This window comes from Pleurodeles waltl, chromosome 4_1 (genome assembly GCF_031143425.1).
Source record: "Pleurodeles waltl isolate 20211129_DDA chromosome 4_1, aPleWal1.hap1.20221129, whole genome shotgun sequence".
In the NCBI taxonomy this organism is placed as follows: Eukaryota; Metazoa; Chordata; class Amphibia; order Caudata; family Salamandridae; genus Pleurodeles; species Pleurodeles waltl.
In genome coordinates this window covers 76,121,862-76,142,100 of record NC_090442.1, presented here as the reverse complement: position 1 = coordinate 76,142,100, position 20,239 = coordinate 76,121,862, and the positions used below count along the sequence as shown (strand labels likewise).

General features: G+C 42.2%; 8 non-coding genes across 8 annotated transcripts; all 8 read left to right on the top strand.

The window, feature by feature from the left end:
* The first annotated feature begins 1,461 nt into the window (after positions 1-1,461).
* TRNAC-GCA (transfer RNA cysteine (anticodon GCA)) lies at positions 1,462-1,533 on the top strand. The gene has a single exon. It is a non-coding gene; the product is annotated as a tRNA-Cys (tRNA).
* A 2,092-nt stretch (positions 1,534-3,625) lies between these two features.
* TRNAC-GCA (transfer RNA cysteine (anticodon GCA)) lies at positions 3,626-3,697 on the top strand. The gene has a single exon. It is a non-coding gene; the product is annotated as a tRNA-Cys (tRNA).
* Positions 3,698-5,787: 2,090 nt separating this feature from the next.
* Positions 5,788-5,859, top strand: TRNAC-GCA (transfer RNA cysteine (anticodon GCA)). The gene has a single exon. It is a non-coding gene; the product is annotated as a tRNA-Cys (tRNA).
* Positions 5,860-7,950: 2,091 nt separating this feature from the next.
* TRNAC-GCA (transfer RNA cysteine (anticodon GCA)) lies at positions 7,951-8,022 on the top strand. Its single transcript has one exon. It is a non-coding gene; the product is annotated as a tRNA-Cys (tRNA).
* A 2,092-nt stretch (positions 8,023-10,114) lies between these two features.
* On the top strand, positions 10,115-10,186 carry TRNAC-GCA (transfer RNA cysteine (anticodon GCA)). The gene has a single exon. It is a non-coding gene; the product is annotated as a tRNA-Cys (tRNA).
* Positions 10,187-12,277: 2,091 nt separating this feature from the next.
* Positions 12,278-12,349, top strand: TRNAC-GCA (transfer RNA cysteine (anticodon GCA)). Its single transcript has one exon. It is a non-coding gene; the product is annotated as a tRNA-Cys (tRNA).
* Positions 12,350-17,590: 5,241 nt separating this feature from the next.
* TRNAC-GCA (transfer RNA cysteine (anticodon GCA)) lies at positions 17,591-17,662 on the top strand. The gene has a single exon. It is a non-coding gene; the product is annotated as a tRNA-Cys (tRNA).
* A 2,092-nt stretch (positions 17,663-19,754) lies between these two features.
* On the top strand, positions 19,755-19,826 carry TRNAC-GCA (transfer RNA cysteine (anticodon GCA)). The gene has a single exon. It is a non-coding gene; the product is annotated as a tRNA-Cys (tRNA).
* Positions 19,827-20,239: the final 413 nt, after the last annotated feature.

The window sequence follows — 20,239 nt, the reverse complement described above, 5'->3', positions numbered from 1 at the left end:
ACTGTATTTACCACAGCACAGCTGATTTGTTGTGCTTTAAGAAACACTGTGTGCCTGTACAGCAGCAAAGATGTGAGTGTGTGGACACTGTATGCCCGTAATGCTTTCACAAATGTCCTTATACTGTAACAGAAGTCTCTGCAGTTTTAGAACTGAGTTTGGACAGTAGCATGTGTGCTTACTGATAGTAATATGTGTAAGAAACAAATGCCTGCATGCTGTTACTTGTGTCTTTCTCCAGTAGCACACCTATTTACTGTAATTAGTATGTAAGGTAACGTCGGCTAGACAAAACTGGACCCAAATGCTGGTACACTATGACTGGCCTGTGTACTGTTTCCAGTGTGTTTCACTAGTATCACGCCAGCTTACCGTTACTAGAATGTACAGTAAGACTGGTCCAATATGTATACCATATCAAATTGTTTTACCATAAAACAAAGATATAGCATTGTTAAAGACATTACCACGTGAGGGACAGAGAAATTGCATTTTAAAAGACATCTATGTGAACTTGCATCGATTAGAAGAGATAGTGACTGTGTGAGAGTTGTATGGTACTGCTAACCAAAGCACTGTTAAAAAGAAGTCTTTCCTCACTAGAGTTGTGTTCTGTCAATGTCTGAGGCAGTGGATTTTTAAATGAGCTAGGAGGCTTAGACTGGCTGAGTCACTGACAGCTTTGCACACTTACTGCAGAGAGTGAGCAGACGAGAGACTAAGACTGAAATTTAGGGCACAGAGTGATTGCAGAAGAGAGTAAGACTCACTCTCACTTCCAGCATGGTGAGTAGACAAGAGAGTAAGCTAGTCCCACAGCTGGAATCCCAGAGTAGGTATAACTCAGTGCTAGTCAGAGTCCATGGTATTATATGTGACGTCTGCACTCTACAGCCTGCTGCTCGCAGTAATAAGGTGTGTGTGAAGGCATATTTCATTAAAAGACGATGTGTATAGCTCAGCAGTAAAGTATGTGACTGCAGATCAAGAGGTCCCCAGTTCAAGTCTTGCTTCCCACTTCTCCTTTTAAGGAAGAAAAAAAAAAATCTCTGTTACTTATTTCAATTTCTGGAGATTTCTTGAAAGTATGTCACAGAAAAACCACTAATTAAAAAGAGTTTTAGGTTTTATCTGCGTCCGTAAGAGGGTTGTGTCAAAGGACTAGCAGCCGGTCTCCATAGCAGTCCCTGTGACTAGTGAAGCAAGAGTAAGCTTGAGAGTCAATTGGCACCCTTGGCCTAGGACCTGCTGTCATGCTATGTATTTTGGTGTGAATAGTGAAGCATCAGGTGTGTTGAGTGTGTCCATCAGCTTGTAGCCAGGGGCATGAGTCAGGCTGTGTCCCAGACCCTGTGACTAATAAATCAGCAGGTGGTATAGAGAGCCTATAAAAGAGGAAGCCGTTCTGATGAGATCCACAGCAGCAGTTTCTAGTCCATCCACTTCCAAATAGTGCAACAAGGGGGTATAGCTCAGTGGTAGAGCGTTTGACTGCAGATCAAGAGGTCCCTGGTTCAAATCCGGGTGCCCCCTTAATACTTCAAAGAAGCTGTCACTTTCTTTCTGTATCGCTTTTTTCAATTCTTGGGGATTTTTTGAAAGTATGTCACACTAAAACGACTAATTAAGCAAAATAGCTCAAAGTTTTATGTGCATCCTTATGACTCTTGTTGAAAATTAACAGTTTTCACACTCACACCCAGTAACTGCACCATGGATCAATCTGGGTGCCCCCTTCACACATGAAAGAAGCTTTCAATTTCTTTCTATATCACTTTCTACAATTCTTGGGGATTTATTGAAAGTATTTCACACTAAAACGACTATTTAAACAAAATAGCTCAAAGTTTTATGTGCATCCTTAAGACTGTTGTGCGAAAATTAACAGTTTTCACACTCACGCCCAGTAACTGCACCATGGATCAATTCGAGTAAAACAAGAGTTCGTACATTGGCACACAGGGACAAATTGAAATTTGTGTACACAGCATGATACTGTGTACTTTAATACATCTTTCTACATTCTGTAGTGTGCAGCACACAGATAATGTTTTACGGCATGGATTTATTAACAAGCATTGCTTCTAATAATTGAGCATATAGCAGAAATTGCAGGTGCAAAGAAAAAATACATAGGTAAACAAATCACAAGTTTCTAAATTCCACTGTATTTACCACAGCACAGCTGATTTGTTGTGCTTTAAGAAACACTGTGTGCCTGTACAGCAGCAAAGATGTGAGTGTGTGGACACTGTATGCCCGTAATGCTTTCACAAATGTCCTTATACTGTAACAGAAGTCTCTGCAGTTTTAGAACTGAGTTTGGACAGTAGCATGTGTGCTTACTGATAGTAATATGTGTAAGAAACAAATGCCTGCATGCTGTTACTTGTGTCTTTCTCCAGTAGCACACCTATTTACTGTAATTAGTATGTAAGGTAACGTCGGCTAGACAAAACTGGACCCAAATGCTGGTACACTGTGACTGGCCTGTGTACTGTTTCCAGTGTGTTTCACTAGTATCACGCCAGCTTACCGTTACTAGAATGTACAGTAAGACTGGTCCAATATGTATACCATATCAAATTGTTTTACCATAAAACAAAGATATAGCATTGTTAAAGACATTACCACGTGAGGGACACAGAAATTGCATTTTAAAAGACATCTATGTGAACTTGCATCGATTAGAAGAGATAGTGACTGTGTGAGAGTTGTATGGTACTGCTAACCAAAGCACTGTTAAAAAGAAGTCTTTCCTCACTAGAGTTGTGTTCTGTCAATGTCTGAGGCAGTGGATTTTTAAATGAGCTAGGAGGCTTAGACTGGCTGAGTCACTGACAGCTTTGCACACTTACTGCAGAGAGTGAGCAGACGAGAGACTAAGACTGAAATTTAGGGCACAGAGTGATTGCAGAAGAGAGTAAGACTCACTCTCACTTCCAGCATGGTGAGTAGACAAGAGAGTAAGCTAGTCCCACAGCTGGAATCCCAGAGTAGGTATAACTCAGTGCTAGTCAGAGTCCATGGTATTATATGTGACGTCTGCACTCTACAGCCTGCTGCTCGCAGTAATAAGGTGTGTGTGAAGGCATATTTCAGGAAAAGAGGATGTGTATAGCTCAGCAGTAAAGTATGTGACTGCAGATCAAGAGGTCCCCAGTTCAAGTCTTGCTTCCCACTTCTCCTTTTAAGGAACAAAAAAAAAATTCTCTGTTACTTATTTCAATTTCTGGAGATTTCTTGAAAGTATGTCACAGAAAAACCACTAATTAAAAAGAGTTTTAGGTTTTATCTGCGTCCGTAAGAGGGTTGTGTGAAAGGACCAGCAGCCGGTCTCCATAGCAGTCCCTGTGACTAGTGAAGCAAGAGTAAGCTTGAGAGTGAATTGGCACCCTTGGCCTAGGACCTGCTGTCATGCTATGTATTTTGGTGTGAATAGTGAAGCATCAGGTGTGTTGAGTGTGTCCATCAGCTTGTAGCCAGGGGCATGAGTCAGGCTGTGTCCCAGACCCTGTGACTAATAAATCAGCAGGTGGTATAGAGAGCCTATAAAAGAGGAAGCCGTTCTGATGAGATCCACAGCAGCAGTTTCTAGTCCATCCACTTCCAGATAGTACAACAAGGGGGTATAGCTCAGTGGTAGAGCATTTGACTGCAGATCAAGAGGTCCCTGGTTCAAATCCGGGTGCCCCCTTAATACTTTAAAGAAGCTGTCAATTTCTTTCTGTATCGCTTTTTTCAATTCTTGGGGATTTTTTGAAAGTATGTCACACTAAAACGACTAATTAAGCAAAATAGCTCAAAGTTTTATGTGCATCCTTATGACTCTTGTTGAAAATTAACAGTTTTCACACTCACACCCAGTAACTGCACCATGGATCAATCTGGGTGCCCCCTTCACACATGAAAGAAGCTTTCAATTTCTTTCTATATCACTTTCTACAATTCTTGGGGATTTATTGAAAGTATTTCACACTAAAACGACTATTTAAACAAAATAGCTCAAAGTTTTATGTGCATCCTTAAGACTGTTGTGCGAAAATTAACAGTTTTCACACTCACGCCCAGTAACTGCACCATGGATCAATTCGAGTAAAACAAGAGTTCGTACATTGGCACACAGGGACAAATTGAAATTTGTGTACACAGCATGATACTGTGTACTTTAATACATCTTTCTACATTCTGTAGTGTGCAGCACACAGATAATGTTTTACGCATGGATTTATTAACAAGCATTGCTTCTAATAATTGAGCATATAGCAGAAATTGCAGGTGCAAAGAAAAAATACATAGGTAAACAAATCACAAGTTTCTAAATTCCACTGTATTTACCACAGCACAGCTGATTTGTTGTGCTTTAAGAAACACTGTGTGCCTGTACAGCAGCAAAGATGTGAGTGTGTGGACACTGTATGCCCGTAATGCTTTCACAAATGTCCTTATACTGTAACAGAAGTCTCTGCAGTTTTAGAACTGAGTTTGGACAGTAGCATGTGTGCTTACTGATAGTAATATGTGTAAGAAACAAATGCCTGCATCCTGTTACTTGTGTCTTTCTCCAGTAGCACACCTATTTACTGTAATTAGTATGTAAGGTAACGTCGGCTAGACAAAACTGGACCCAAATGCTGGTACACTATGACTGGCCTGTGTACTGTTTCCAGTGTGTTTCACTAGTATCACGCCAGCTTACCGTTACTAGAATGTACAGTAAGACTGGTCCAATATGTATACCATATCAAATTGTTTTACCATAAAACAAAGATATAGCATTGTTAAAGACATTACCACGTGAGGGACACAGAAATTGCATTTTAAAAGACATCTATGTGAACTTGCATCGATTAGAAGAGATAGTGACAGTGTGACAGTTGTATGGTACTGCTAACCAAAGCACTGTTAAAAAGAAGTCTTTCCTCACTAGAGTTGTGTTCTGTCAATGTCTGAGGCAGTGGATTTTTAAATGAGCTAGGAGGCTTAGACTGGCTGAGTCACCATCAGCTTTGCACACTTACTGCAGAGAGTGAGCAGACGAGAGACTAAGACTGAAATTTAGGGCACAGAGTGATTGCAGAAGAGAGTAAGACTCACTCTCACTTCCAGCATGGTGAGTAGACAAGAGAGTAAGCTAGTCCCACAGCTGGAATCCCAGAGTAGGTATAACTCAGTGCTAGTCAAAGTCCATGGTATTATATGTGACGTCTGCACTCTACAGCCTGCTGCTCGCAGTAATAAGGTGTGTGTGAAGGCATATTTCAGGAAAAGAGGATGTGTATAGCTCAGCAGTAAAGTATGTGACTGCAGATCAAGAGGTCCCCAGTTCAAGTCTTGCTTCCCACTTCTCCTTTTAAGGAACAAAAAAAAATTCTCTGTTACTTATTTCAATTTCTGGAGATTTCTTGAAAGTATGTCACAGAAAAACCACTAATTAAAAAGAGTTTTAGGTTTTATCTGCGTCCGTAAGAGGGTTGTGTGAAAGGACCAGCAGCCGGTCTCCATAGCAGTCCCTGTGACTAGTGAAGCAAGAGTAAGCTTGAGAGTGAATTGGCACCCTTGGCCTAGGACCTGCTGTCATGCTATGTATTTTGGTGTGAATAGTGAAGCATCAGGTGTGTTGAGTGTGTCCATCAGCTTGTAGCCAGGGGTATGAGTCAGGCTGTGTCCCAGACCCTGTGACTAATAAATCAGCAGGTGGTATAGAGAGCCTATAAAAGAGGAAGCCGTTCTGATGAGATCCACAGCAGCAGTTTCTAGTCCATCCACTTCCAGACAGTACAACAAGGGGGTATAGCTCAGTGGTAGAGCATTTGACTGCAGATCAAGAGGTCCCTGATTCAAATCCGGGTGCCCCCTTAATACTTTAAAGAAGCTGTCAATTTCTTTCTGTATCGCTTTTTTCAATTCTTGGGGATTTTTTGAAAGTATGTCACACTAAAACGACTAATTAAGCAAAATAGCTCAAAGTTTTATGTGCATCCTTATGACTCTTGTTGAAAATTAACAGTTTTCACACTCACACCCAGTAACTGCACCATGGATCAATCTGGGTGCCCCCTTCACACATGAAAGAAGCTTTCAATTTCTTTCTATATCACTTTCTACAATTCTTGGGGATTTATTGAAAGTATTTCACACTAAAACGACTATTTAAACAAAATAGCTCAAAGTTTTATGTGCATCCTTAAGACTGTTGTGCGAAAATTAACAGTTTTCACACTCACGCCCAGTAACTGCACCATGGATCAATTTGAGTAAAACAAGAGTTCGTACATTGGCACACAGGGACAAATTGAAATTTGTGTACACAGCATGATACTGTGTACTTTAATACATCTTATAACATTCTGTAGTGTGCAGCACACAGATAATGTTTTACGGCATGGATTTATTAACAAGCATTGCTTCTAATAATTGAGCATATAGCAGAAATTGCAGGTGCAAAGAAAAAATACATAGGTAAACAAATCACAAGTTTCTAAATTCCACTGTATTTACCACAGCACAGCTGATTTGTTGTGCTTTAAGAAACACTGTGTGCCTGTACAGCAGCAAAGATGTGAGTGTGTGGACACTGTATGCCCGTAATGCTTTCACAAATGTCCTTATACTGTAACAGAAGTCTCTGCAGTTTTAGAACTGAGTTTGGACAGTAGCATGTGTGCTTACTGATAGTAATATGTGTAAGAAACAAATGCCTGCATGCTGTTACTTGTGTCTTTCTCCAGTAGCACACCTATTTACTGTAATTAGTATGTAAGGTAACGTCGGCTAGACAAAACTGGACCCAAATGCTGGTACACTGTGACTGGCCTGTGTACTGTTTCCAGTGTGTTTCACTAGTATCACGCCAGCTTACCGTTACTAGAATGTACAGTAAGACTGGTCCAATATGTATACCATATCAAATTGTTTTACCATAAAACAAAGATATAGCATTGTTAAAGACATTACCACGTGAGGGACACAGAAATTGCATTTTAAAAGACATCTATGTGAACTTGCATCGATTAGAAGAGATAGTGACTGTGTGAGAGTTGTATGGTACTGCTAACCAAAGCACTGTTAAAAAGAAGTCTTTCCTCACTAGAGTTGTGTTCTGTCAATGTCTGAGGCAGTGGATTTTTAAATGAGCTAGGAGGCTTAGACTGGCTGAGTCACTGACAGCTTTGCACACTTACTGCAGAGAGTGAGCAGACGAGAGACTAAGACTGAAATTTAGGGCACAGAGTGATTGCAGAAGAGAGTAAGACTCACTCTCACTTCCAGCATGGTGAGTAGACAAGAGAGTAAGCTAGTCCCACAGCTGGAATCCCAGAGTAGGTATAACTCAGTGCTAGTCAGAGTCCATGGTATTATATGTGACGTCTGCACTCTACAGCCTGCTGCTCGCTGTAATAAGGTGTGTGTGAAGGCATATTTCAGGAAAAGAGGATGTGTATAGCTCAGCAGTAAAGTATGTGACTGCAGATCTAGAGGTCCCCAGTTCAAGTCTTGCTTCCCACTTCTCCTTTTAAGGAACAAAAAAAAAATTCTCTGTTACTTATTTCAATTTCTGGAGATTTCTTGAAAGTATGTCACAGAAAAACCACTAATTAAAAAGAGTTTTAGGTTTTATCTGCGTCCGTAAGAGGGTTGTGTGAAAGGACCAGCAGCCGGTCTCCATAGCAGTCCCTGTGACTAGTGAAGCAAGAGTAAGCTTGAGAGTGAATTTGCACCCTTGGCTTAGGACCTGCTGTCATGCTATGTATTTTGGTGTGAATAGTGAAGCATCAGGTGTGTTGAGTGTGTCCATCAGCTTGTAGCCAGGGGCATGAGTCAGGCTGTGTCCCAGACCCTGTGACTAATAAATCAGCAGGTGGTATAGAGAGCCTATAAAAGAGGAAGCCGTTCTGATGAGATCCACAGCAGCAGGTTCTAGTCCATCCACTTCCAGATAGTGCAACAAGGGGTATAGCTCAGTGGTAGAGCATTTAACTGCAGGTCAAGAGGGCCCTGGTTCAAATCCGGGTGCCCCCTTAATACTTTAAAGAAGCTGTCAATTTCTTTCTGTATCGCTTTTTTCAATTCTTGGGGATTTTTTGAAAGTATGTCACACTAAAACGACTAATTAAGCAAAATAGCTCAAAGTTTTATGTGCATCCTTATGACTCTTGTTGAAAATTAACAGTTTTCACACTCACACCCAGTAACTGCACCATGGATCAATCTGGGTGCCCCCTTCACACATGAAAGAAGCTTTCAATTTCTTTCTATATCACTTTCTACAATTCTTGGGGATTTATTGAAAGTATTTCACACTAAAACGACTATTTAAACAAAATAGCTCAAAGTTCTATGTGCATCCTTAAGACTGTTGTGCGAAAATTAACAGTTTTCACACTCACGCCCAGTAACTGCACCATGGATCAATTCGAGTAAAACAAGAGTTCGTACATTGGCACACAGGGACAAATTGAAATTTGTGTACACAGCATGATACTGTGTACTTTAATACATCTTATAACATTCTGTAGTGTGCAGCACACAGATAATGTTTTACGGCATGGATTTATTAACAAGCATTGCTTCTAATAATTGAGCATATAGCAGAAATTGCAGGTGCAAAGAAAAAATACATAGGTAAACAAATCACAAGTTTCTAAATTCCACTGTATTTACCACAGCACAGCTGATTTGTTGTGCTTTAAGAAACACTGTGTGCCTGTACAGCAGCAAAGATGTGAGTGTGTGGACACTGTATGCCCGTAATGCTTTCACAAATGTCCTTATACTGTAACAGAAGTCTCTGCAGTTTTAGAACTGAGTTTGGACAGTAGCATGTGTGCTTACTGATAGTAATATGTGTAAGAAACAAATGCCTGCATGCTGTTACTTGTGTCTTTCTCCAGTAGCACACCTATTTACTGTAATTAGTATGTAAGGTAACGTCGGCTAGACAAAACTGGACCCAAATGCTGGTACACTGTGACTGGCCTGTGTACTGTTTCCAGTGTGTTTCACTAGTATCACGCCAGCTTACCGTTACTAGAATGTACAGTAAGACTGGTCCAATATGTATACCATATCAAATTGTTTTACCATAAAACAAAGATATAGCATTGTTAAAGACATTACCACGTGAGGGACACAGAAATTGCATTTTAAAAGACATCTATGTGAACTTGCATCGATTAGAAGAGATAGTGACTGTGTGAGAGTTGTATGGTACTGCTAACCAAAGCACTGTTAAAAAGAAGTCTTTCCTCACTAGAGTTGTGTTCTGTCAATGTCTGAGGCAGTGGATTTTTAAATGAGCTAGGAGGCTTAGACTGGCTGAGTCACTGACAGCTTTGCACACTTACTGCAGAGAGTGAGCAGACGAGAGACTAAGACTGAAATTTAGGGCACAGAGTGATTGCAGAAGAGAGTAAGACTCACTCTCACTTCCAACATGGTGAGTAGACTAGAGAGTAAGCTAGTCCCACAGCTGGAATCCCAGAGTAGGTATAACTCAGTGCTAGTCAGAGTCCATGGTATTATATGTGACGTCTGCACTCTACAGCCTGCTGCTCGCAGTAATAAGGTGTGTGTGAAGGCATATTTCAGGAAAAGAGGATGTGTATAGCTCAGCAGTAAAGTATGTGACTGCAGATCAAGAGGTCCCCAGTTCAAGTCTTGCTTCCCACTTCTCCTTTTAAGGAACAAAAACAAAATTCCCTGTTACTTATTTCAATTTCTGGAGATTTCTTGAAAGTATGTCACAGAAAAACCACTAATTAAAAAGAGTTTTAGGTTTTATCTGCGTCCGTAAGAGGGTTGTGTGAAAGGACCAGCAGCCGGTCTCCATAGCAGTCCCTGTGACTAGTGAAGCAAGAGTAAGCTTGAGAGTGAATTGGCACCCTTGGCCTAGGACCTGCTGTCATGCTATGTATTTTGGTGTGAATAGTGAAGCATCAGGTGTGTTGAGTGTGTCCATCAGCTTGTAGCCAGGGGCATGAGTCAGGCTGTGTCCCAGACCCTGTGACTAATAAATCAGCAGGTGGTATAGAGAGCCTATAAAAGAGGAAGCCGTTCTGATGAGATCCACAGCAGCAGTTTCTAGTCCATCCACTTCCAGATAGTACAACAAGGGGGTATATCTCAGTGGTAGAGCATTTGTCTGCAGATCAAGAGGTCCCTGATTCAAATCCGGGTGCCCCCTTAATACTTTAAAGAAGCTGTCAATTTCTTTCTGTATCGCTTTTTTCAATTCTTGGGGATTTTTTGAAAGTATGTCACACTAAAACGACTAATTAAGCAAAATAGCTCAAAGTTTTATGTGCATCCTTATGACTCTTGTTGAAAATTAACAGTTTTCACACTCACACCCAGTAACTGCACCATGGATCAATCTGGGTGCCCCCTTCACACATGAAAGAAGCTTTCAATTTCTTTCTATATCACTTTCTACAATTCTTGGGGATTTATTGAAAGTATTTCACACTAAAACGACTATTTAAACAAAATAGCTCAAAGTTTTATGTGCATCCTTAAGACTGTTGTGCGAAAATTAACAGTTTTCACACTCACGCCCAGTAACTGCACCATGGATCAATTCGAGTAAAACAAGAGTTCGTACATTGGCACACAGGGACAAATTGAAATTTGTGTACACAGCATGATACTGTGTACTTTAATACATCTTTCTACATTCTGTAGTGTGCAGCACACAGATAATGTTTTACGGCATGGATTTATTAACAAGCATTGCTTCTAATAATTGAGCATATAGCAGAAATTGCAGGAGCAAAGAAAAAATACATCGGTAAACAATTCACAAGTTTCTAAATTCCACTGTATTTACCACAGCACAGCTGATTTGTTGTGCTTTAAGAAACACTGTGTGCCTGTACAGCAGCAAAGATGTGAGTGTGTGGACACTGTATGCCCGTAATGCTTTCACAAATGTCCTTATACTGTAACAGAAGTCTCTGCAGTTTTAGAACTGAGTTTGGACAGTAGCATGTGTGCTTACTGATAGTAATATGTGTAAGAAACAAATGCCTGCATGCTGTTACTTGTGTCTTTCTCCAGTAGCACACCTATTTACTGTAATTAGTATGTAAGGTAACGTCGGCTAGACAAAACTGGACCCAAATGCTGGTACACTGTGACTGGCCTGTGTACTGTTTCCAGTGTGTTTCACTAGTATCACGCCAGCTTACCGTTACTAGAATGTACAGTAAGACTGGTCCAATATGTATACCATATCAAATTGTTTTACCATAAAACAAAGATATAGCATTGTTAAAGACATTACCACGTGAGGGACACAGAAATTGCATTTTAAAAGACATCTATGTGAACTTGCATCGATTAGAAGAGATAGTGACTGTGTGAGAGTTGTATGGTACTGCTAACCAAAGCACTGTTAAAAAGAAGTCTTTCCTCACTAGAGTTGTGTTCTGTCAATGTCTGAGGCAGTGGATTTTTAAATGAGCTAGGAGGCTTAGACTGGCTGAGTCACTGACAGCTTTGCACACTTACTGCAGAGAGTGAGCAGACGAGAGACTAAGACTGAAATTTAGGGCACAGAGTGATTGCAGAAGAGAGTAAGACTCACTCTCACTTCCAGCATGGTGAGTAGACAAGAGAGTAAGCTAGTCCCACAGCTGGAATCCCAGAGTAGGTATAACTCAGTGCTAGTCAGAGTCCATGGTATTATATGTGACGTCTGCACGCTACAGCCTGCTGCTCGCAGTAATAAGGTGTGTGTGAAGGCATATTTCAGGAAAAGAGGATGTGTATAGCTCAGCAGTAAAGTATATGACTGCAGATCAAGAGGTCCCCCGTTCAAGTCTTGCTTCCCACTTCTCCTTTTAAGGAACAAAAAAAAAATCTCTGTTACTTATTTCAATTTCTGGAGATTTCTTGAAAGTATGTCACAGAAAAACCACTAATTAAAAAGAGTTTTAGGTTTTATCTGCGTCCGTAAGAGGGTTGTGTGAAAGGACCAGCAGCCGGTCTCCATAGCAGTCCCTGTGACTAGTGAAGCAAGAGTAAGCTTGAGAGTGAATTGGCACCCTTGGCCTAGGACCTGCTGTCATGCTATGTATTTTGGTGTGAATAGTGAAGCATCAGGTGTGTTGAGTGTGTCCATCAGCTTGTAGCCAGGGGCATGAGTCAGGCTGTGTCCCGGACCCTGTGACTAATAAATCAGCAGGTGGTATAGAGAGCCTATAAAAGAGGAAGCCGTTCTGATGAGATCCACAGCAGCAGTTTCTAGTCCATCCACTTCCAGATAGTACAACAAGGGGGTATAGCTCAGTGGTAGAGCATTTGACTGCAGATCAAGAGGTCCCTGGTTCAAATCCGCGTGCCCCCTTGTAGGAGGCTGGACTGGCTTGTAGTGAGAACCAAGGGGTACTTGCACCTTGCACCAGGCCCAGTTATCCCTTATTAGTGTATAGGGTGTCTAGCAGCTTAGGCTGATAGATAATGGTAGCTTAGCAGAGCAGCTTAGGCTGAACTAGGAGACGTGTGAAGCTACTACAGTACCACTTTGTGTCATATGCACAATATCATAAGAAAACACAATACACAGTTATACAAAAAATAAAGGTACTTTATTTTTATGACAATATGCCAAAGTATCTTAGAGTGTACCCTCAGTGAGAGGATAGGAAATATACACAAGATATATATACACAATAGCAAAAATATGCAGTATAGTCTTAGAAAACAGTGCAAACAATGTATAGTTACAATAGGATGCAATGGGGAAACATAGGGATAGGGGCAACACAAACCATATACTCCAAAAGTGGAATGCGAACCACGAATGGACCCCAAACCTATGTGACCTTGTAGAGGGTCGCTGGGACTATTAGAAAATAGTGAGAGTTAGAAAAATAACCCTCCCCAAGACCCTGAAAAGTGAGTGCAAAGTGCACTAAAGTTCCCCTAAGGACAAAATAGTCGTGTTAGAGGGAAAATGCAAGGAAAACACAAATCAGCAATGCAACAACGATGGATTCCTGACTGAGGGTACCTGTGGAACAAGGGGACCAAGTCCAAAAGTCACAAGCAGCTCGGAGATGGGCAGATGCCCAAGAAATGCCAGCGGTTGGTGCAAAGAAGCTCTTACTAGGCTGAAGAACTGTGAATACTGCAGGAACGACAAGGGCTAGAGACTTCCCCTTTGGAGGATGGATCCCCCACGCCTTGGAGAGTCGTGCAGAAGTGTTTTCCCGCCGGATGGACGCCAACAAGCCTTGCTACACGCAAATCGTGCGTTTGGCGTTTTTGGACGCTGCTGGGGCCCAGGAGGGACCAGGAGGTCGCAAATTGGACCTGCAGAGAGAGGGGACGTCGAGCAAAACAAAGAGCCCTCACTGAAGCAGGTAGCTTCCAAAGAAGTGCCAGAAACAGGCACTACGAGGATGCGTGAAACGGTGCTCGCCGAAGTTGCACAAAGGAGTCCCACGTCGCCGGAGACCGACTTAGAAAGTCGTGCAATGCAGGTTAGAGTGCCGTGGACCCAGGCTTGGCTGTGCACGAAGGATTTCTGCCGGAAGTGCACAGGGGCCGGAGTAGCTTGCAAAGTCGCGGTTCCCAGCAATGCAGCCCAGCAAGGTGAGGCAAGGACTTATCTCCACCAAACTTGGGCTGAAGAGTCACTGGACTGTGGGGGTCACTTGGACGGTGTCGCTGGATTCGAGGGACCTCGCTCGTCGTGCTGAGAGGAGACCCAAGGGACCGGTAATGCAGCTTTTTGGTGCCTGCGGTTGCAGGGGGAAGATTCCGTCGACCCACGGGAGATTTCTTCGGAGCTTCTGGTGCAGAGAGGAGGCAGACTACCCCCACAGCATGCACAAGCAGGAAAACAGTCGAGAAGGCGGCAGGATCAGCGTTACAGAGTTGCAGTAGTCGTCTTTGCTACTATGTTGCAGGTTTGCAGGCTTCCAGCGCGGTCAGCGGTCGATTCCTTATCAGAAGGTGAAGAGGGAGATGCAGAGGAACTCGGCTGAGCTCATGCATTCGTTATCTAAAGTTTCCCCAGAGACAGAGACCCTAAATAGCCAGAAAAGAGGGTTTGGCTACCTAGGAGAGAGGAAAGGCTACTAACACCTGAAGGAGCCTATCAGCAGGAGTCTCTGACGTCACCTGGTGGCACTGGCCACTCAGAGCAGTCCAGTGTGCCAGCAGCACCTCTGTTTCCAAGATGGCAGAGGTCTGGAGCACACTGGAGGAGCTCTGGACACCTCCCAGGGGAGGTGCAGGTCAGGGGAGTGGTCACTCCCCTTTCCTTTGTCCAGTTTCGCGCCAGAGCAGGGGCTAAGGGGTCCCTGAACCGGTGTAGACTGGCTTATGCAGAATTGGGCACATCTGTGCCCAACAAAGCATTTCCAGAGGCTGGGGGAGGCTACTCCTCCCCTGCCTTCACACCATTTTCCAAAGGGAGAGGGTGTCACACCCTCTCTCAGAGGAAGTTCTTTGTTCTGCCATCCTGGGCCAGGCCTGGCTGGACCCCAGGAGGGCAGCTGCCTGTCTGAGGGGTTGGCAGCAGCAGCAGCTGCAGTGAAACCCCAGGAAGGGCAGTTTGGCAGTACCAGGGTCTGTGCTACAGACCACTGGGATCATTGAATTGTACCAACAATGCCAGGATGGCATAGAGGGGGCAATTCCATGATCATAGACATGCTACATGGCCATATTCGGAGTTACCATGGTGAAGCTACATATAGGTAGTGACCTATATGTAGTGCACGCGTGTAATGGTGTCCCCGCACTCACAAAGTTCAGGGAATTGGCTCTGAACAATGTGGGGGCACCTTGGCTAGTGCCAGGGTGCCCTCACACTAAGTAACTTTGCACCCAACCTTTACCAGGTAAAGGTTAGACATATAGGTGACTTATAAGTTACTTAAGTGCAGTGTAAAATGGCTGTGAAATAACGTGGACGTTATTTCACTCAGGCTGCAGTGGCAGGCCTGTGTAAGAATTGTCAGAGCTCCCTATGGGTGGCAAAAGAAATGCTGCAGCCCATAGGGATCTTCTGGAACCCCAATACCCTGGGTACCTCAGTACCATATACTAGGGAATTATAAGGGTGTTCCAGTAAGCCAATGTAAATTGGTAAAATTGGTCACTAGCCTGTTAGTGACAATTTGAAGTAATGAGAGAGCATAACCACTGAGGTTCTGGTTAGCAGAGCCTCAGTGAGACAGTTAGGCACCACACAGGGAACATATACATGCACACCTATGAGCACTGGGGCCCTGTGTGACAGGGTCCCAGTGACACATACATATAGGCCACAAACCTATGAGCACTGGGGTCCTGACCAGCAGGATCCCAGTGACACATAACAAACATACTGAAAACATAGTGTTTTCACTATGAGCACTGAGGCCTGGCTATCAGGATCCCAGTGAGACAGTGAAAACAGTGACAAACACCCTGACATACACTCACAAACAGGCCAAAAGTGGGGGTAACAAGGCTAGAAAGAGGCTACCTTCTCACACCCCTTAATACTTTAAAGAAGCTGTCAATTTCTTTCTGTATCGCTTTTTTCAATTCTTGGGGATTTTTTGAAAGTATGTCACACTAAAACGACTAATTAAGCAAAATAGCTCAAAGTTTTATGTGCATCCTTATGACTCTTGTTAAAAATTAACAGTTTTCACACTCACACCCAGTAACTGCACCATGGATCAATCTGGGTGCCCCCTTCACACATGAAAGAAGCTTTCAATTTCTTTCTATATCACTTTCTACAATTCTTGGGGATTTATTGAAAGTATTTCACACTAAAACGACTATTTAAACAAAATAGCTCAAAGTTTTATGTGCATCCTTAAGACTGTTGTGCGAAAATTAACAGTTTTCACACTCACGCCCAGTAACTGCACCATGGATCAATTCGAGTAAAACAAGAGTTCGTACATTGGCACACAGGGACAAATTGAAATTTGTGTACACAGCATGATACTGTGTACTTTAATACATCTTATAACATTCTGCAGTGTGCAGCACACAGATAATGTTTTACGGCATGGATTTATTAACAAGCATTGCTTCTAATAATTGAGCATATAGCAGAAATTGCAGGTGCAAAGAAAAAATACATAGGTAAACAAATCACAAGTTTCTAAATTCCACTGTATTTACCACAGCACAGCTGATTTGTTGTGCTTTAAGAAACACTGTGTGCCTGTACAGCAGCAAAGATGTGAGTGTGTGGACACTGTATGCCCGTAATGCTTTCACAAATGTCCTTATACTGTAACAGAAGTCTCTGCAGTTTTAGAACTGAGTTTGGACAGTAGCATGTGTGCTTACTGATAGTAATATGTGTAAGAAACAAATGCCTGCATGCTGTTACTTGTGTCTTTCTCCAGTAGCACACCTATTTACTGTAATTAGTATGTAAGGTAACGTCGGCTAGACAAAACTGGACTCAAATGCTGGTACACTGTGACTGGTCTGTGTACTGTTTCCAGTGTTTTTCACTAGTATCACACCAGCTTACCGTTACTAGAATGTACAGTAAGACTGGTCCAATATGTATACCATATCAAATTGTTTTACCATAAAACAAAGATATAGCATTGTTAAAGACATTACCACGTGAGGGACACAGAAATTGCATTTTAAAAGACATCTATGTGAACTTGCATCGATTAGAAGAGATAGTGACTGTGTGAGAGTTGTATGGTACTGCTAACCAAAGCACTGTTAAAAAGAAGTCTTTCCTCACTAGAGTTGTGTTCTGTCAATGTCTGAGGCAGTGGATTTTTAAATGAGCTAGGAGGCTTAGACTGGCTGAGTCACTGACAGCTTTGCACACTTACTGCAGAGAGTGAGCAGACGAGAGACTAAGACTGAAATTTAGGGCACAGAGTGATTGCAGAAGAGAGTAAGACTCACTCTCACTTCCAGCATGGTGAGTAGACAAGAGAGTAAGCTAGTCCCACAGCTGGAATCCCAGAGTAGGTATAACTCAGTGCTAGTCAGAGTCCATGGTATTATATGTGACGTCTGCACTCTACAGCCTGCTGCTCGCAGTAATAAGGTGTGTGTGAAGGCATATTTCAGGAAAAGAGGATGTGTATAGCTCAGCAGTAAAGTATGTGACTGCAGATCAAGAGGTCCCCAGTTCAAGTCTTGCTTCCCACTTCTCCTTTTAAGGAACAAAAAAAAAATTCTCTGTTACTTATTTCAATTTCTGGAGATTTCTTGAAAGTATGTCACAGAAAAACCACTAATTAAAAAGAGTTTTAGGTTTTATCTGCGTCCGTAAGAGGGTTGTGTGAAAGGACCAGCAGCCAGTCTCCATAGCAGTCCATGTGACTAGTGAAGCAAGAGTAAGCTTGAGAGTGAATTGGCACTCTTGGCCTAGGACCTGCTGTCATGCTATGTATTTTGGAGTGAATAGTGAAGCATCAGGTGTGTTGAGTGTGTCCATCAGCTTGTAGCCAGGGGCATGAGTCAGGCTGTGTCCCAGACCCTGTGACTAATAAATCAGCAGGTGGTATAGAGAGCCTATAAAAGAGGAAGCCGTTCTGATGAGATCCACAGCAGCAGTTTCTAGTCCATCCACTTCCAGATAGTACAACAAGGGGGTATAGCTCAGTGGTAGAGCATTTGACTGCAGATCAAGAGGTCCCTGGTTCAAATCCGGGTGCCCCCTTAATACTTTAAAGAAGCTGTCAATTTCTTTCTGTATCGCTTTTTTCAATTCTTGGGGATTTTTTGAAAGTATGTCACACTAAAACGACTAATTAAGCAAAATAGCTCAAAGTTTTATGTGCATCCTTATGACTCTTGTTGAAAATTAACAGTTTTCACACTCACACCCAGTAACTGCACCATGGATCAATCTGGGTGCCCCCTTCACACATGAAAGAAGCTTTCAATTTCTTTCTATATCACTTTCTACAATTCTTGGGGATTTATTGAAAGTATTTCACACTAAAACGACTATTTAAACAAAATAGCTCAAAGTTTTATGTGCATCCTTAAGACTGTTGTGCGAAAATTAACAGTTTTCACACTCACGCCCAGTAACTGCACCATGGATCAATTCGAGTAAAACAAGAGTTCGTACATTGGCACACAGGGACAAATTGAAATTTGTGTACACAGCATGATACTGTGTACTTTAATACATCTTTCTACATTCTGTAGTGTGCAGCACACAGATAATGTTTTACGGCATGGATTTATTAACAAGCATTGCTTCTAATAATTGAGCATATAGCAGAAATTGCAGGTGCAAAGAAAAAATACATAGGTAAACAAATCACAAGTTTCTAAATTCCACTGTATTTACCACAGCACAGCTGATTTGTTGTGCTTTAAGAAACACTGTGTGCCTGTACAGCAGCAAAGATGTGAGTGTATGGACACTGTATGCCCGTAATGCTTTCACAAATGTCCTTATACTGTAACAGAAGTCTCTGCAGTTTTAGAACTGAGTTTGGACAGTAGCATGTGTGCTTACTGATAGTAATATGTGTAAGAAACAAATGCCTGTATGCTGTTACTTGTGTCTTTCTCCAGTAGCACACCTATTTACTGTAATTAGTATGTAAGGTAACGTCGGCTAGACAAAACTGGACCCAAATGCTGGTACACTGTGACTGGCCTGTGTACTGTTTCCAGTGTGTTTCACTAGTATCACACCAGCTTACCGTTACTAGAATGTACAGTAAGACTGGTCCAATATGTATACCATATCAAATTGTTTTACCATAAAACAAAGATATAGCATTGTTAAAGACATTACCATGTGAGGGACACAGAAATTGCATTTTAAAAGACATCTATGTGAACTTGCATCGATTAGAAGAGATAGTGACTGTGTGAGAGTTGTATGGTACTGCTAACCAAAGCACTGTTAAAAAGAAGTCTTTCCTCACTAGAGTTGTGTTCTGTCAATCTCTGAGGCAGTGGATTTTTAAATGAGCTAGGAGGCTTAGACTGGCTGAGTCACTGACAGCTTTGCACACTTACTGCAGAGAGTGAGCAGACAAGAGACTAAGACTGAAATTTAGGGCACAGAGTGATTGCAGAAGAGAGTAAGACTCACTCTCACTTCCAGCATGGTGAGTAGACAAGAGAGTAAGCTAGTCCCACAGCTGGAATCCCAGAGTAGGTATAACTCAGTGCTAGTCAGAGTCCATGGTATTATATGTGACGTCTGCACTCTACAGCCTGCTGCTCGCAGTAATAAGGTGTGTGTGAAGGCATATTTCAGGAAAAGAGGATGTGTATAGCTCAGCAGTAAAGTATGTGACTGCAGATCAAGAGGTCCCCAGTTCAAGTCTTGCTTCCCACTTCTCCTTTTAAGGAACAAAAAAAAAATTCTCTGTTACTTATTTCAATTTCTGGAGATTTCTTGAAAGTATGTCACAGAAAAACCACTAATTAAAAAGAGTTTTAGGTTTTATCTGCGTCCGTAAGAGGGTTGTGTGAAAGGACCAGCAGCCGGTCTCCATAGCAGTCCCTGTGACTAGTGAAACAAGAGTAAGCTTGAGAGTGAATTGGCACCCTTGGCCTAGGACCTGCTGTCATGCTATGTATTTTGGTGTGAATAGTGAAGCATCAGGTGTGTTGAGTGTGTCCATCAGCTTGTAGCCAGGGGCATGAGTCAGGCTGTGTCCCAGACCCTGTGACTAATAAATCAGCAGGTGGTATAGAGAGCCTATAAAAGAGGAAGCCGTTCTGATGAGATCCACAGCAGCAGTTTCTAGTCCATCCACTTCCAGATAGTACAACAAGGGGGTATAGCTCAGTGGTAGAGCATTTGACTGCAGATCATGAGGTCCCTGGTTCAAATCCGGGTGCCCCCTTAATACTTTAAAGAAGCTGTCAATTTCTTTCTGTATCGCTTTTTTCAATTCTTGGGGATTTTTTGAAAGTATGTCACACTAAAACGACTAATTAAGCAAAATAGCTCAAAGTTTTATGTGCATCCTTATGACTCGTTGAAAATTAACAGTTTTCACACTCACACCCAGTAACTGCACCATGGATCAATCTGGGTGCCCCCTTCACACATGAAAGAAGCTTTCAATTTCTTTCTATATCACTTTCTACAATTCTTGGGGATTTATTGAAAGTATTTCACACTAAAACGACGATTTAAACAAAATAGCTCAAAGTTTTATGTGCATCCTTAAGACTGTTGTGCGAAAATTAACAGTTTTCACACTCACGCCCAGTAACTGCACCATGGATCAATTCGAGTAAAACAAGAGTTCGT